This window comes from Ambystoma mexicanum, chromosome 1p (genome assembly GCF_040938575.1).
Source record: "Ambystoma mexicanum isolate Mex_15411 chromosome 1p, UKY_AmexF1_1, whole genome shotgun sequence".
In the NCBI taxonomy this organism is placed as follows: Eukaryota; Metazoa; Chordata; class Amphibia; order Caudata; family Ambystomatidae; genus Ambystoma; species Ambystoma mexicanum.
This window is the reverse complement of record NC_090921.1, coordinates 365377533-365394128: the sequence shown is the minus strand read 5'-3', so window position 1 is coordinate 365394128 and position 16596 is coordinate 365377533. Positions and strand designations below refer to the sequence as shown.

The window sequence follows — 16596 nt, the reverse complement described above, 5'->3', positions numbered from 1 at the left end:
TCATCTATTCATTGAAACCTTCTCTAGTGATGATGAATCTGAAGTACTTATGTCTGAGTCTTGCATGCTATCGTGGACATCATTGTCTTCATCAATATCTATTGCAATCAACTCTTTCACTGCTCTCATCTCATTTGGGTCTGGCCTAGTTCGATCATGAGGTTGTTTTTTCTTTGTTATCATATGCATGCATCCTTCCGTACATCCCTCAGTTACCTCTGCACAAACTATGGGTAAACATTGTATGCAACAACAGCACGTTAGCAATATTCCGAACACCACTACTAATATTGAGATCAACTTCCATCCCCAAGATAGTAGTATTCCCCAAAACCAAGATCCTATTCCCCAGCTCCCTTCTTCCGTGGGAAGTTCAGAGCTTAGAACGTGCATTTTCTTTATTGCTTCAAAGATCGTGGGGGAATAGTCATCGACATAAACGCAACATGCTGATCTCACTATTTTGCAAATTCTCCCACGATCAACCAGGATTACATCGAGAGCCATTCTATTTTGCAGCGTCATTAACCTTATTCCTCTTTCTTCCAACGTCATGTTAAATAATATATCTGTTGTTGTGTTTATTGTATTCTTTAGGATTCTGGACAGTTGCCTTATATTATAGGAGTTCACTATCTGCCCTAAGAATGGAATGAATGATTTCGCTACATCAGTTGCTATTAAAACACCTTCGTTAGTCCTCTTGACTATAGTTCTGGATAATCTGGCCATGGCTGCTGTTTCCAAGAGGAATACTCCTGGGAACAGTAGCCCTAGGTAACATGTACCTCCCCAGTTTCTGGGCAACCAAGGGTATGCTTTCTCTCCACATATAAAATAAACTGGATCACCTACGTATACTGGTTCTATTTCCCATTTTAGTACCACTGTATTCATACAACCAGTATATGTTCCGACTGAAAAAGAGCCTTTCTTTTTTAGACAAAAAGGGACAGTTCTTGGGTTATAATTCACCGTGCAAGATGGGGGAATTGCATCTTTGTCCCCTTCTGTTCTTACACGAAACGTCATTACAGATGTTTTTTCTGGCGGGGACAATCTATCTCGTCTATTTTGTCGTGTTATCTTCCGTGTACTTTTCCTCGTGGGCTCTGGGGCTATTACTTGTGCTTTATGGAAAATGGAACAACCCACAGGCTTCATTATTATCTCCTCAAACTCATTCATGTTGGTTTTGTCCAATTGGCCCGTATTACTCTCATTCCACTTCCCATAGAACATTGCACCTAAAGATGCACTACATGCAGAACTTAATGGTAATGGCTGCACATACCACCCTATTCTTTTTCTGGCATGCTGTGGTAAATGGGCACATACCCAGCAGTTTGTTTTCTTCAGGATTGCATGTGTCATGTTTATTATCAGTAGTAAGGTGTTATTTCCAAAACCTTCCCTGTGTTTTTCTTCCATTGGGGGTAGGGTATAAGTGATCACCTGAACCGGGCTTTCAGTAGTGGTTATATTAATTAGTGGTAAAAACATTTCTAATGGGTGTATTGTTTCTACCCACCATAATATTAGGGCTGTCGATATTGGTGCTACCACGCTCATAAAGCACATTATTATCGTTAGTGCCAGCATACAATTTGTTTTACCATGCGTTTTTCTTAAACTTATAGTCTTTATAACTGACTCATTCTCAGCGGTTGTAGTGCAGGAGGAGGCTGGAACCGGTCCCGGCATGTTTCTCGTCGTCCTTCTTCTTCCTTATCACAGTTCGTTGTGGATATCTCTCTTCGTCGCGCTTGCTCTGATGTCTAAAGGTTCAATGGAATTCTCACAATTCAGTTTTGCCTGTCCTTTTTAGCCTGGATTCGATTATTCGTTTTTAGGCGAGATCACTTGTCCCTTCTTATACTGCTCAGAGGACCTTTGATCAGTTATCGCCTCAGTATCATGTACGCCCAGCTTGTCCGCTCTGGTTCCGGACACATGTACTGTTAATCAATTATCTCACTTGCCATAGTACCATGTGCGCCCAGCTTGTCCGTTCTGGTTCAGGGCACATGTACTTTTTATGATCGCACTGAGGAGCCGCGAGTCTTGAATTGTCCGACTTGCACAATTCTCACGCTTCTCTCCTCTACACCCCTGGTTCCTTCTCCGTCCATGAGCTGAACCAGAGGTTGACATAAACACAGAAAAAGAAAGAATGCGGATCACTTTGTCTTCTGAGGCCGCAGGTTGTATCACCGTGCTCCTGGTATCGTATGATCCGTGAACAGTGCCGGTGCACTTTCAGATTCAGGCTTGAAGTCAGCCTGTGGCGCTACTGCAGGTGCTGGTGTGCGCCGCACCAATGATGCAAATCTGTTTTTTGGCGTGCTGGCAAGTGCTGGTGGGCGCCAAAGGGGTACACAATTTGGTTTTGCTGGTATCTGCAAAGCAGATTTCACATCGGTCAGCAGTGATGTCGATTCTGCTGGGCAACGTTGGGGCACTCTTTGCCCTTCCCCCTTTTTGGCAATCGTCTCAGGCTTTGTTTCGAGTTTCACTTCTCATTTTGGCAGATTAGGTGGCTGCTCACTGGCAACAGTTTCTTTTGTTTCTGGGACCGCTGTCTCTTTCCGGTCAGCAGTGTCAGGCAAGACTTTCAGTGCAGTTGGAATCTTTTTGGCATGGGTGGCATGGATCCACGACTTCCTTCCATCCACCCGTATTGCCGTCTGCATCGCCAAAAGTACTTGATAGGGCCCGCGCCACCTAGGTGCTAATGATGACTTTCTTTCAAAGTTTTTTAGCAGCACCCAGTCTCCTGGCTCCAGCGTGTGCCCCAGACTGGTATACCGGACTGGTAATGCCTCCTGCACCTGCTGATGAATCAAACGCAATTTCTGCATTAAAAGGCCACAATAAGTACTAAGCACAGGATGTTCTATCTCACGGAGTCGTTTTGGCTGAGGTGCGCACAAAACATTTGCCGGCCTCCCCATTACGATTTCGTACGGGGAGAGCCCAGTTTTAGCCTGTACAGACGTACGCATGCATAATAGTGCTATTGGTAATGCATCCACCCAACTCAACTTGCTTCCCGCACAAATCTTGCTAATCTTTGATTTAAGAATCCCGTTGTGCCTCTCCACAAGATCGGCAGATCCCGAATGCCTTGAACTATGGAATCTCTTATCAATCTGGAGACCAGCACATATCTGTAATACCACTGCACCCACAAAATGCGGTCCATTATCAGACCATAGGACCCGGGGCAAGCCAAATCTGGAAAAATACTCCTTCAACATTACTTTTGCCGTAGTCATTGCTGTGCAATCTTTTAAAGGATATGCCTCCACCCACTTACTGAAAGCACAGATTACCACCAAGATGTATTTTAAGTGTTGGCACCTCTCCATTTCTATGAAATCAAAATGAACTACCTCAAACGGCATGGAGGGCGGGCCAAAACTGCCTGTTGGTGTCACTGTTCCCTTTCCTACATTGTGTTGTAAACACGTGATACTGTTCTGCACCAACCTCTCTGCATTCTTTTTTATGTTTACATTCTATTCTGCCATACTGTATAAAGGTGCTGTATCATTTTCTTTGCACAGATGTGCGTAGGGCTGTGGGCCATTGTGACCATTGCAGTCAAATATGAATTTGGCAACATCCAGTTTCTAGTTCCCTTGTCCACCCAACAACCCTCCAAATCCAACTCAGCAGATCCCTCGGCCCATCCCTGTATTTCATCGGCCGTAGCCTCGGCCTGCATTTCTTTGACAGTCGCAACTCCATCTTCTATCATACAGGGTACTTCCTCTGTCTGAACCGTCATCATCTTGGTATTCAAATCAATGGCAGTTTGTTTCGCAATTTTGTCTGCAAACGCGTTTCCCTCTCCTATTTTGCATGTTACTTTTTTATGTGCCTCGCATTTCACTATTGCTAGGCGCTTTGGAAACGTGAGTGCAGACAGCAATCGTACAATCAAATGGCCATGTTGAATTCTGGCACCATGTGATGTCAGAAACCCTATCTCAGCACAGAGTCGACCAAAGTTATCAACCACTGCAAATGCGTACTGACTATCAGTATATATATTCACATTCAAATTTTCAGAAATCTCGCAGGCTCTGGTTACTGCTATTATTTCCGCGGCTTGTGCTGAATTATAGGGGATTCTTTTACTTTCTACAACACTCTCTAGGGTAGTGATAGCGTATGTGGCAGTTGTCGTGACATCTGGTAATTTAAAACATGAGCCGTCACAAAATAACTCTCCATCCGGCCCTTTCTGTGGAATATCACTTAAATCAACTCTCCCCTTGGTTTCTTCCTCAGTGACCATAAAGCAATCGTGGGGGGGTGATTCATTCTTCCCAATTTCTTTTATGGTTAGTGGCATTAATTCTGCAGGATTCAAAGCGCTACACCTCATAATTTGGATATGGGGCGCGAACAAGATAATCTCATATCTTGTCAATCTAGCAGAGGTGAGGTGTTGCGTCTGTGTCCTATTTAATAGAACGTCTATGACATGTGGCACCATCAAAATTAAAGTGTGCCCCAATACCATCCCTTCCGTTTGTTTCACTGACGCAGCAGCCGCCGCGACAGATCGCAAACATTGTGGTAGTGCACGCGCTACAGGGTCCAGCGCAGAAGAAAAATAGCTGCACGGCCTATTTCTTCCACCTTGTTCCTGTGTCAAAACCGCCAATGCACATCCTTCACTTTCACACACAAATAGTCTAAAAATGTTCTTATAGTTTGGCGTACCTAAAACTGGAGCCGAACATAATGCAGTTTTCAATCCATCAAATGCTCTCTGACATTCCTCATCCCACTGCAAAGGCATAACCGCATCTTTTCTAGTCAAATTCACTAATAGTTTCACAATTAACGCAAAATTACCAATCCATTGTCGGCAATATGAAGCCATGCCTATTATGGCTCTGACTCCTTTTTGTGTCTTTGGAATAGGCATACAAGAAATACTTTCTATGCGTTCTGGCGTTAGTCTTCTCCCTCCTTTCGAAAGTAGGTAGCCCAAATAAGCTACCTCCTTTCGATTATACTGAAATTTCTTCAAACTAGCTTTATGGCCATGTGCCGCTAGGTGTGACGGTAGTAATACAGTGCTTTCTTTACAAATCTCCTCTGTGTCTGCAGCTAGCAATAAATCGTCTATGTATTGCAAAAGTACACAACCCACGGGTAATTCCAGCATGTCTAGCTGTTCTTTTAATGCTCTACTGTAAATACTTGGACTTTCCGTATAACCTTTCGGAATCTGCGTAAATGTAAATGATCGTCCTCCTAATGTGAACGCGAACAAATATCTTCTGTCTTTGTCCACTGGAATACTAAAGAATGCGTTTTTCAAATCTATTACACTAAAATATTCTGCTGAAACAGGTATCATTGTCAATATTGTAGTGATGTCTGGCACTAGAGGAAATTGCGGATCTACTACCTTATTCAATGCGCGTAGATCAATTATGAAACGGTATGGTACCTCATTACCTCCTTTTTTATAGACCGGAAGAATCGGGCTGTTGCATGTACTGCCTGTGATTTCCTCTATTACCCCTAATTTCACCAAATCGGTAACAATACTCTTCAATCCTTTCTCACCTTCAACCGAAATTTTGTATTGGGGTATTCGCGGTAGGGTAACACCTTCTTCTAAAATAATCTTTACTGGCTCTATCTTTAAACATCCCACTTCGTTGTCATGCATTGCCCATATACAGATTGGTACTTTACTTAGTTCCCCTGGTAACGCTTCTGACATGAATTCTGACACAGGGGCATCGTGTGGCCATATCGTTAGAAACACTCCGTCTGCCGTGCAATGTATAACAGAACCTAGTTTTTTAAACAAATTTTATCCCAACAAATTTTCTCCACAATTTTCTGTTAGAAGGAAAGGACAATGTTTGGTAAATGGTCCTATGGTAACTGGGACTGGTTTGGACACTGGGTTTATGACTGGTGTACCTGCGAACCCTACGTAAATATTCTTTTGCCCTGACAGTGGTATATTCGGAACCAAGTGATGGTCTATTGAACACTTCTGTGCTCCTGTCTCTACAAGAAAGCGGTGCTCCCCATTCCCGACTCTCATTTCTACGTCGGGGCCTCTCTGGTTCACGGGAATAGACACTGTTTCCGACCCCTGTCCTGGGCTGTCCTATTGGGGAAATAACACATTGTCCGATATGTAATCATTACTATTACTGTAATACGTGTTTGGCTGTGTATCGAAAATATTTCCACTCTTCCCTCTATTTCCCCCACTCTGATTTCCATATTGTTGATTTTGCTGTCCCTGACTCTGGTTTTGGGCATTTTGGTTTTGGCCTTGGTTTTGATTACCTCCGTTATTATGATGCTGCTGCATACTATTCCTATTTGGTCCATTCACTCCTGGGTGTCCTCTCTGCTGTCTCCTCTGACCAGACCCATTTCTATTCTGTAGATGCGGGCATTGCGCTCGCCAATGTCCTTCCTCTTTACAATATGCACACTGATTCGGCCCCACTGTTCCCCCATGCATATTCGAACTACTCCTTCCTTGTGCGTTCCCTCGCCCTCTATTATGTCCTACTACTTGCTGCATTAATACTCGTGTCTTTAGATTTACCCTATCCCTCTCTTCTTTTTCTTTTCCTGCAGTCACTCTGCGCTCATAATATTGGGCCATATGCAGTACTTCGCCCAACGTTTTTGCTTGCCATGCACTCTCTGATGTCATTATTAGATCCTGAATTGGAAGATTTAACCCCCTCACATGTTTGTCAACAAATAACCTCTTTCCTGCTTCTGAACCCACATCCTGCCCGCTGAAGTCTGTGAATACTTCTTCAAATCTATTAAAATAATCTGTAGCCAACTCATCTTTGCCTTGTACACATGCAGTCAATTTGTCCCATTGGATTCTTTTCTCTGGGACAATTGTTTTTAACTTCTGTACTATACGTGCTGGTAATACCACCAGGTTCGGTCCTGGTGTTCCTCCAACCGCTTTATTTCTATCTTCTATTATCAAGTCCACCCATGTGGTGCCAAAGGCCGTTGTGTCATCTACCTTCCTTATTTGTTTCCATATGTCTGCTGGCAGGATCACTGGGAATATTAGGTCTATATCACCCATGGTAAGCACGGATGACTGTAGGCAGGACTCTACTTCCTTGTAAAACCCTGCAGGATTCTTTCTTATATCAGGAATCGTCTGCTTTATGTTGTTCACCTCCTGTCTGGAAAAGGCGAAATGCACATATTGGGCATTGTAATGGGCTGGTGTCACCTGCGCTGCCGCACCGCCCACTGCGGGAACCTCCACTTTGGGCACAGAGGTAGTTGGGACCTCTCTCATAGGAAATGCCCCACTTACCGTCCCTCCCCCTTCTCTTGGATGTAACAATATTCCCAGATCCAATGATAGGGCTGTTTCTCCTGTCCCTCGCTCTAATGCTCTTCTATATACTGCCATTATTTCGGGCGGGCTGGCCTTATCGTTTTTTATATCTTTATTTAATAAATGTTCAACCATCGATTGTAGCCCTTTTCTTTTCATAGGCATGGAATATTCATCAAATATCTCGTGTATCTCCATTGTGGGAATACTAGGATCTGACATCCATCTAAACGCTTCTCGCATACATACTTTTAACTTGTCGCCCCTTTGTACTGATGACATCGAATGTCGTCACTGTATATATGGCTCTACAGTTTCCTTTCTATTTCTCCCGATATCTTTACTCCTGTACCCAGGTCATTATCTAATTCATCTTTAAGCTCAAAAAGTCTATACACATGTTCTCTCACTTCTTCATCCCTCTCCCTACAGCGTGCTAATGCATTCAAATCTAACAATCGCTGCGGTGGTAATTTCCCAATTAGCTGTTTCCATTTCTCCACCAAATATTCACGCATGCATTCCAACACTACCTGTCTTTCGTTGCTTCTACGAAAGTCATATATCGAAGCCAAATTTGCCATCCCATCATTCCCATCTATATACATCTCTGCCTGTTGCTGCAATTTCACCTTCCTTTCTTTGCTGATTGCGCTGCGGGTTACCCTCGTGCACTCCCGTTGGTCAGTCCCGCCTCTTGCCCCCGTGGTTTCAACTTCAACCCCGGGAGGAACGGACGGTTCCGAGTCTGTGTCTAAGGCGGGAGATGCGGAGGGGACAATGGGAACAGCGAGTGTCTGTTCTGGGCCTGGTTGGCTAGTAGGAAGTGTTACATGCGCGATCTGTGGCTGTGGGAGGGCTTGAGCTACCGGAGGGGGAGCTTGGACTACGGGCGGGGTCTGGGCAATAGCTACTGATGTGTCTGGTCTTACTTCTGATCTTGGGCCTTGTTTTGTATGGGTCAATATATTTTCTATCAATTTATCTGCTATGTGCAATTCTTGCTGTGGGTATATCTTTTCTATATTCAACTGGTCACGCCTGCCTGCTCTTCTTAGACTCCCAGTCCACTCCTCCTCTTCTTTTTCTTCCGCTACCTCACCTTTTGACTTATGCCTGTGCGCATGCTTTGCTCTGCTTTTAAATCAGAGCATTGCTTCCTTTCTCCAGTCTTTAATAGTCTCAAATGCTACAGGAGGCGCTTTGTTTCTTATCAACACCCTTTCCAAGTTATCTATCCTCGCCATCTCAAAACTACCATTAATCGGCCACTGATGGTCTTGTTGCTTTCTGGTTTGCCTATGCCAAGTCTCACAGAATAATATCGCACCCACTCCATACTTCACATACATCTCATACGCCGGCGTTCCCCCAGGTGGTACAATTTGGCCATTTTCCAAAGATTGTCTACCACAGCGGAAAGACCCCGCTAAGGTGGACAATACCCCAGGCATGTTTCAACCTTCCCCCTGGTTAATCAACCTTACCTAGGGCATTTGATTTTGCAAAGTCAACTCTCAACCAATATCAGGATACTTTGAATCGGGGAACGACTCACCTGATGAATCAAGTCGTCTGTATACTGACGCACCAAAGGACGGCGTGTCTGCGTTTTTTGGCTTCCGCCTCGTTTCGGGACCCTCGCCTCCTTGTTCTCTAGCCAGGCACGTCGATCAGGGATCAGATGTGTGCAGATCTGCAAAGGAGTCTCTCATCACTTTTACAGGGCGCCCCGAACACCTCTTGATCCCGGCTCGATCGTCCCGTCCTTGCCGTTCTCTGCCTTTCTCAATTATAACGTTACGCGAAGGAACAAGTGGGGGAGGGTCCCTATTCGGGCGCCATCTTGAAAGGGGCCCCTAGGTGACCCTGACGTCTATGGAAACAAGGCGGGTCACCACACACGATAAAGACGCCAGACACGAGGTTGTATTCCCAAAGCTAGGATTTTATTGCAAAGCAAAAGTCTCAGTTGGCCAACTCGGTCTCACGCCCCGCGATGTGTATCTCTAGACCTCGAGGGACGCAAGAGACCGAATTACGTACATCAGTTACATATATACAAAATGCATATCAAACAATCAGCTATGACATGGTTAACACCCCTTCTTTATTGGGTTTCTTTGAACTTGGTGTGATGATGACATCTCCGACCACTATGACACCTTCAAACATCTATTCTAGTAACAATTTGCAATTTGTGAGTGCGAAGGGATCTTTCCGTTATTAATCTTGGAAGCGAACTACATACGGGGGGGGGAGTTGCATTCCGGACCTTGCTATCTATCAGGTGCTATTCGCGTCCTGGGAGCCGACATGCTCTAGCGGGATCATCAAAGGGGGGCCGTTAGAACAGCATAATTCAAGCCTTTTAGCAGTATTATTCTAACATATTCTACCATATAACGAGACTGGCTGGCAGCTGTGAAATGATTAAATGCCCTGCAGCTCTGCTTCAAGGCTACATTCAGGAGGGAGCCGGGCATTCTTCCTGGCGCTGCCTACGTTTCTGTTTCAGCGAATTCTGGTTATCCTCACGGCCCTGCAGCCTTGTCCTTTATACAGACAACAATGTTCCACAGTCGAGCAGTGTAAGCGAAAAATATACTGCAAAGCAATAGGAACAGAAAGCAATGAGCAATGGTTAGAAAACAAAATGGCGATTCTTGTTACATCAAAATGGCCGTTCATTGGCAAACTCGAAAACCTATATTCTGTCGTATCGTGCATGAGACGGTTGGTTCACGGCCACCAAAATGCGTTTGCGGTCTCAAAGTAGAGGTATCCGCATTTCTAGACTGACACTCCTTGCCATGCCTTAGAATCCAAGAACTATGCATGTAATGTCATGCATTGGGGAATTGCCTTTTGCTTCTGCAACCCAACTCAAGCAGGCACATCCCTAACAAGGCAGATGGGAATCAGAGAGAGAGGGTGACAAAAAGAAAAAAACAATTGAAGGAAAAAGTGGAAATGATGAAAGTATAAGAGGCAAGTGACACGAAAGAGAGTGGAAAAGACTTGTGACGACAAAGAGAAGGATAATGGAAAGTTGCAATGGATAAAGGTAGGATAGAGTCACAAACAAGAAGTGATAGAGAAAAAGGGAAACATTAAAGAGGAGAAAAGGTAGGCAAGTAAGAGTGAAATGAACTCATGGGCTGAAAAAGAAAGAGATTTTGCTAGAGGAGGAATGCGTGGGATTAACGTCTGGAGACAGGATCAGAAAATGGGAAGACAGGCTCTGGTGAGGGATTCTGATGGCTCACTAATCCACACATAAGCAAGAGTTTAGTCAGGAAACATGATACAAAACTTTGACAGATCTAGAATTGATACCATAAAACTCATACATAACTGAATACAGTCTGAGCTTGATAGGCCAAGAAGCCTTTTCCTATACACTTCCATGGTTAGTACATTATATTATTTCTTCAAATAGCTTCTTCACGGGGCCATGCCTCTTTTTATATAGGTTGGGTTTACAGTCATTTATTTGCCCTGAGAAAAGGGGGAGACATACCTTTGGCTTCCTAGCACGCAGGCACCGCCACCTCATGCTGCCATCAGCCATTGTTCATTATCCAGACCGCCCAAGCATTGTGCATCAGGTATGACACGCCTCACTGTTTGTATGGTGTTTCTGGGTTGCCAGGAGGCATTAATCCATCATTCAAGGCAAGCAGGTCCCAGCATGTCCATTGCCTAAGCAGCACCTAAACCTGGCACAGCCAGGCAGGTATACCTCCTTTGCCGCTTTTGGTAATGTGGACCGAGGGCATTCTATACTCTTCAGGAGGGGCATAGCTTGGTCTAGATGCAGTACACACAAAAATGGTACGGTGGTACCGAAAAACACATTTCCAACCAAGTTTCTATGAAAAGTGGAACTTCATTGAAACCACAATGCATACAACCAATTAAAAACATTCAAGACACACTGCTGTACAGGAAAGACAGAGAATTTAGAATGTAGACTTTGGAATAAAGGGGCATCTGAGGATAAGGCTGGATGCAAGAGGTAATATATCAACTCGCATTCGGACCTATAAGGGAGTGAGACAGGGATGTATGGTGGCAACCTGCTGCTTCAATCTGTACTTGGCAGAACTTGCCAATAGCCTGCGGGGGAAGGGCCTCTCAATTCCTACAGTGGGCAAGGAGAGGTTGAATTGAGTAGTTAGGGAGCCCTCACAGAATCCAAGATGGTGGAACCCGTTTCTTGGGCTACACCTGTCTACTTTAAGCCCTTCTCCCGTCTGCCTACTTCAAAGGACTCCAGTAATCACCACCCTGGTGTAAAAAAGCCATTGTCATGCCAGGATGTGTTCCAACTCTAGGTCCTGCAGAAAGATCTTGGCCTTCCTTGGGAGCATCATAGGGGCAGCATCATGGGTAGGGTCCCATGTGGTTGTTGTGGACACACCCGGACCTGACAGATTATACACATCCAGTCAGGTCATGCGTGAATCGCCTCACTAAGACAACCTCTGTCTGTTGGAATTGTGTGTTCCAGCAGCAGATGCGCATGTGACCTTTGGCCCTGCCCTACTGCCACTGAAGGGCAGTTGCTTGAAATGTTGGGATGCTCACAGTAAAGGCGAATAAGTCAACTTTGATTTTGGCATGGGTCATTATGAAAGTGGGGGGCTGATTAACAGGCCTCCTTTTCAGAAACAGAATTTCCTGCATCCTTTTATTTCTAAAAATCAAAAGTTCTGGTTATCCCTTCACCACCAGATGGCATTCTATCACAGTAATCAAGCGCCCAGTTTGTTTACCGACAGAGTAATGGCCATCAAAACAAACAGGGCTATTTGAGAACAGTGGTGCAATGCCAACAGAGTGAGGCTGAAACAGTGGGGCCAGCCATATCGGGAAGGCTCTAGAAGTGACATGAGACAGCTGCTGATTGACAAGTGTTAGAAGGTTGGTCTGAGGTGGTGACGTGACTCTTCAGCACTTCTAGGGGAGCAGGTGGAAACTGCCGAGTCATAGCTCAGAGCTAACTGGATTCAGGAAGGGAACTACAGCATCGTAGTTTAGCACTTACTGTAACCAGGCAGAGAACCCTGTGTGGACAAAGGAGCGGGGTATGAAAGCAATATAGGGTGTCAAATCAGGTGTCTAGGAAACAGACATGAAATTGAGCAGGGAGTTCAAAACGGGCACTAAAAGAGGTGGCTTGAGCCAGAAATGGGTTGGGATCACCGAGCAGTGTTCGGTTCAGTTTAGTCACTGCTATCGAGAAAGTCCCGCTCAGGCGTGGTTTAATAGTTTAGTGATGATCCATATATAATTGTAGCATTAAGTGATTATGTGCACACTATAATCTGAGTTGTGTCTTTGCTCACTCATGACAACATCCCTAGAGCCCTGGTTTCCTCACAGAAAAGTTCAGGTTGCTCTTGGTTTTACAGAGTATACGCATGCTTAGAGAACTTGTATAAGCACTATATGAGTGGTAAGGCTTTTAAAGCTTTTTACAGATACTTGCATTGTATAGAAGGATGTTGAATCTGAACAAAACCCGCCACATTGTGTGATCGTAATCTTAGGAACTTTAATCCCTCGTCCTTTTGACCTATTCTTATTTCTTCTTTACCTCTAATCACTACGTTCGCCTCTTACTTGCCTGACTTAGCTATCGCTTGTCTTTCTTCTACTCTGACCTCCACCCTAAACACGTTTCTACCTCTTTGCTCTTTTGTTCCAATGAAGAAACCCTCTCTGCCTTAGCTGTCACCCGAGCTTCATTCTTAGGTAGACAGAAAGGCTCTGGAGGAAATCTCCTCCCTTTCTGGTCTCTCTTTATTCACCTCTCTTCATTCTTCCTATGATTCGGCTCTTCGCCTCACCAAAACATCCTACTACTCTGTTCTCCTTCATCAATTCTCTCCTCACCGTCAACGTCTTTTCCAATTGGTTGATCATTTATTTTCTCCTCCTTTTTTTTGGATTCTCCTTCTCTTTCTCTATCTGCCCTTGATTTCTCTAACTTTTTCTCCATGAAGATCTCACAACTATGAGCTTCCTCTTCCACCCTTCTTTCTCCCGTCTCTTCCCCTGTTCTTCATCCTTCTTTGCCCTCTTTTACTTCTGTCTCTGACACTGAGCGAACTACCATTCTTTCTATCCTCCACCCTACTGCTTCCCAGACTGACCCATTGCCCTGACATCTTATCCCCAAACTCTTTCCTTCAATTCTTCTTTATCATTCTTCTTTTATCAACTATACTAGTTCTTCTACTTTTCCCGCTGCCTTTATTCGTGCTGTAAAACTCTCCATCATGAAAACGCCTTCTCTGGATCCACCTCTCCCTTCTTCCCTTTCTTCCTGAGCTACCTCAGTGTGCTGTCTCTTTCAAGTCTCTCCCTATCTTCACTGGTACTGTCTTCTTCGCTTCTTAAATCGGACTTCCATCTCATGCACTCTATTGAAACTGCTTTAATTCACATCACTAACTCGATCCTAACTACCAGAGACGCCAAACAGTACTCCTTCCTTATTCTCCTTGATCTTTCTATGACATTTGACCCTTTAGATCAAACTACCCTTCTTTCTTCTCTCTCTTCCCTTGGATTTTCTGACTCAGTCCTTCACTGGATTTATTCCTATCTTTCTATTCACACCTTTTCTATTTCTTGGTCCGGTACCTATTCTCCTTCTCTTATACAAGGTTCCCCAAGGTTCCATTCTAGGGCCCCCACCTTTTCTCTGTACACATCTCCTCTCTCTGATATCATCTCTAAATTTGTTTTTTCTTTTAATTTCTATGCTGATGATGCACAGCTCCTCCTTCTCTGATTTTTCTGACATTCTTCATACTTCTCTTTCCGCATGACTGACCACTATCCAGCAACGGATGAATTCCCACTTTCTTCCTCTTGATCCCTTCAAGACAGAGGATCATTTCTTCCTGACTTCTTCCACTCTTTCTTCTCCCCTTCTGCTCTTTTCCTCCTGATCTATTGCCTTTTTCTAATTGTTCACGCAATTTAGGTATAATTCCTCTCTATGCTTTTCCCACCATATTAACTCTACTGCCCTTAGCTGTAAGTTCCATCTCACCAAGATCCAACAAATTCACTCCTTCTTATCTGTGTCTATGCATGGATTTTCTCTCGCCTCTTCTACTGTCTCTGTCTTTTGTTTGATCTCCTTGCCTATTAGGTTGCCCCCACTTTGTTCTGTCTACCATCTCTCAATCCGGACCTTCCTTTCACTTCCTCCATGTTCTTCCATTTTCTCGTCTCTTCTGTCACTGTTTTGGTAGTATTTTAAATCACGTCTCCTATTTAATTTTGTATGCATTATTTTTAAATATCTCTATGGTCTTGCTCCACCTTATCTGTCGTCTGTTATTTCTTTGTATTCCCTGCTGCGCAATCTCTCCGTTCTCAGTCTTTATTTCTACTTACCTTCCCTAAGCCTCTTTGTGCCTCTTCCCAGTTTCGATCCTTCGCTCTTCTTGCCCCAAAGTATTAGAACACCACCTTTCTCCTTTAATGTGTTTTTCTTCCGTTCTCGACTTAAATCCTTTCTCTTGTCTTCTCCTTTATAATTCCATTTGTTTATTTTCTTGATCTGCCTTTACAACTATCATTGCACCGGGATTTCTATTGTTCAGCACTCCAAAGAATACAAATATAAGGATTCAAAGTACTAAGATCACCTCTGAATAAAGTCTTTCAAAATGTCACACATAAGACACAGTTGTTTGACACATAATCACTCTACATATATGGAAATGTCACTCATAATCAAACTGAAAAAGTTAGCAGCTCTGGACACCCGTGGAAAATCAGACTGAAGCAAGTAGTTCATGTTGCCGCTAGACAGATGACTGGTCCTGCACACTTTATCAGAAGCACTGACATGCTGGCAAATCTCCCAAAGTCTCTACAAGGCAGTCTGCCCCTTTAGTCACTGCTGATATACCCATATCTTGTATTGCCTCATCTCAGACAAAAAAGAAGAAAAAAATTGTGTTATTCAAGAATATTTTCTTGTTTTCTTTTAAACTGCAGGACGGTAGAGAATGTGTCTGGAGCTTGCTGAGATGGGTTGTTCGGCACGTACTTAACTTAAGGCACCGCCCGTGGAGTGTTTTAAAATTCCACTAGCTCATCACCTGCTATTGCTTCTGTGGAAGTCTAATGGCCGCTGCTCTCGTCACTGCCACGTGCCAAGTCTCGGCATTCTAACCTCTCATGTGGACTGTGGGACTAGAAGCAGGTGATACGGCGACTAGAGAGGATGGACGAACGGCTGGGGAAATGGAGCTTATTTCACATTAACACAACCCTCAATTTGCAGTTTCTTTTTAAATTTCAGTTTTTCAGGTTTATCTCAGATGATTGGTTATTGTCTCATTTTCTACTTCCCTATTAAAGTTTCAAAAGTGTTGGGGCTATCCCCGGTGTTTGTTGGTGTTATTGTATACTACAGAAACTCAAGGACAGTAACATTTGAAGGTCCTTAGATCACCCGATTTTCCACTCCATTTCGGTTCACCAACCCTTTCCTCTTTGTAAGAGATTCGGGTAATCGAGTTTGCGCAGTCAGATTCACCTGCCTATATAAGAAGCTTGCTTCAGAAGCTTTGTAACAGCCACCAGAATATTTCATAGAGGGCGGAGGGTGATATCTGTTGCTGTTTGACAGCTGGAGCATTTGAATTTAGGCATTGATTTTAGGGGTGATTTCTGGCAGATCTGAACAGAATATGATTTAATGGGATAGTTCGCTCTAAAGTTTTATTGGCTCAAAAGATGGGCCATGATCAAAATTATATATAAAAAATATTTTTTAAGACAGTTCCTTTGTAAAGTTTTGAGAAAATAAGGCTCAAAGTCACACATTTCAAGCACTAGGAGGTATCCATTTTGTGAAATGGATGAGATTCCTGTGCTCCTGTTAAGCTCTGCCCTGGCGGCACTAATGAAGCAAAAGCCAGCCAGCTGTAATAAACAAAAGCTACCACTGGGTGGCTTATCCCTCATTATTGCTGGAGAGCAGAGTAGAGAATGCAGACAGGAAGGCTGCATGCAGGTAAGTGCTTATTTCTTTTTTCTTAACAATGAATATATATTTAGCACCAGTGCTAAATATATATACATAGCACCGAAAACATAAAATATATTTTTGTTTGCAGTGGCTTCAGCTTTGAGTCTCCTGGGCTGTCCCGGAATGGGGGAGCCCAAGAGACTCA

At 43.9% G+C, this 16596-nt stretch overlaps 1 protein-coding gene across 1 annotated transcript in view; it reads left to right on the top strand.

Annotated features, from left to right (window-relative positions):
- The window catches only part of LOC138570270 (uncharacterized), a 160314-nt gene extending 144516 nt beyond the window's left edge, over positions 1-15798 (top strand). The window contains exon 5 of the mRNA XM_069649038.1: positions 15413-15798. The gene's annotated coding sequence lies outside the window, so the exon portion shown is untranslated. The remainder of the gene's footprint in view (positions 1-15412) is intronic.
- The last annotated feature ends 798 nt before the right edge of the window (positions 15799-16596 follow it).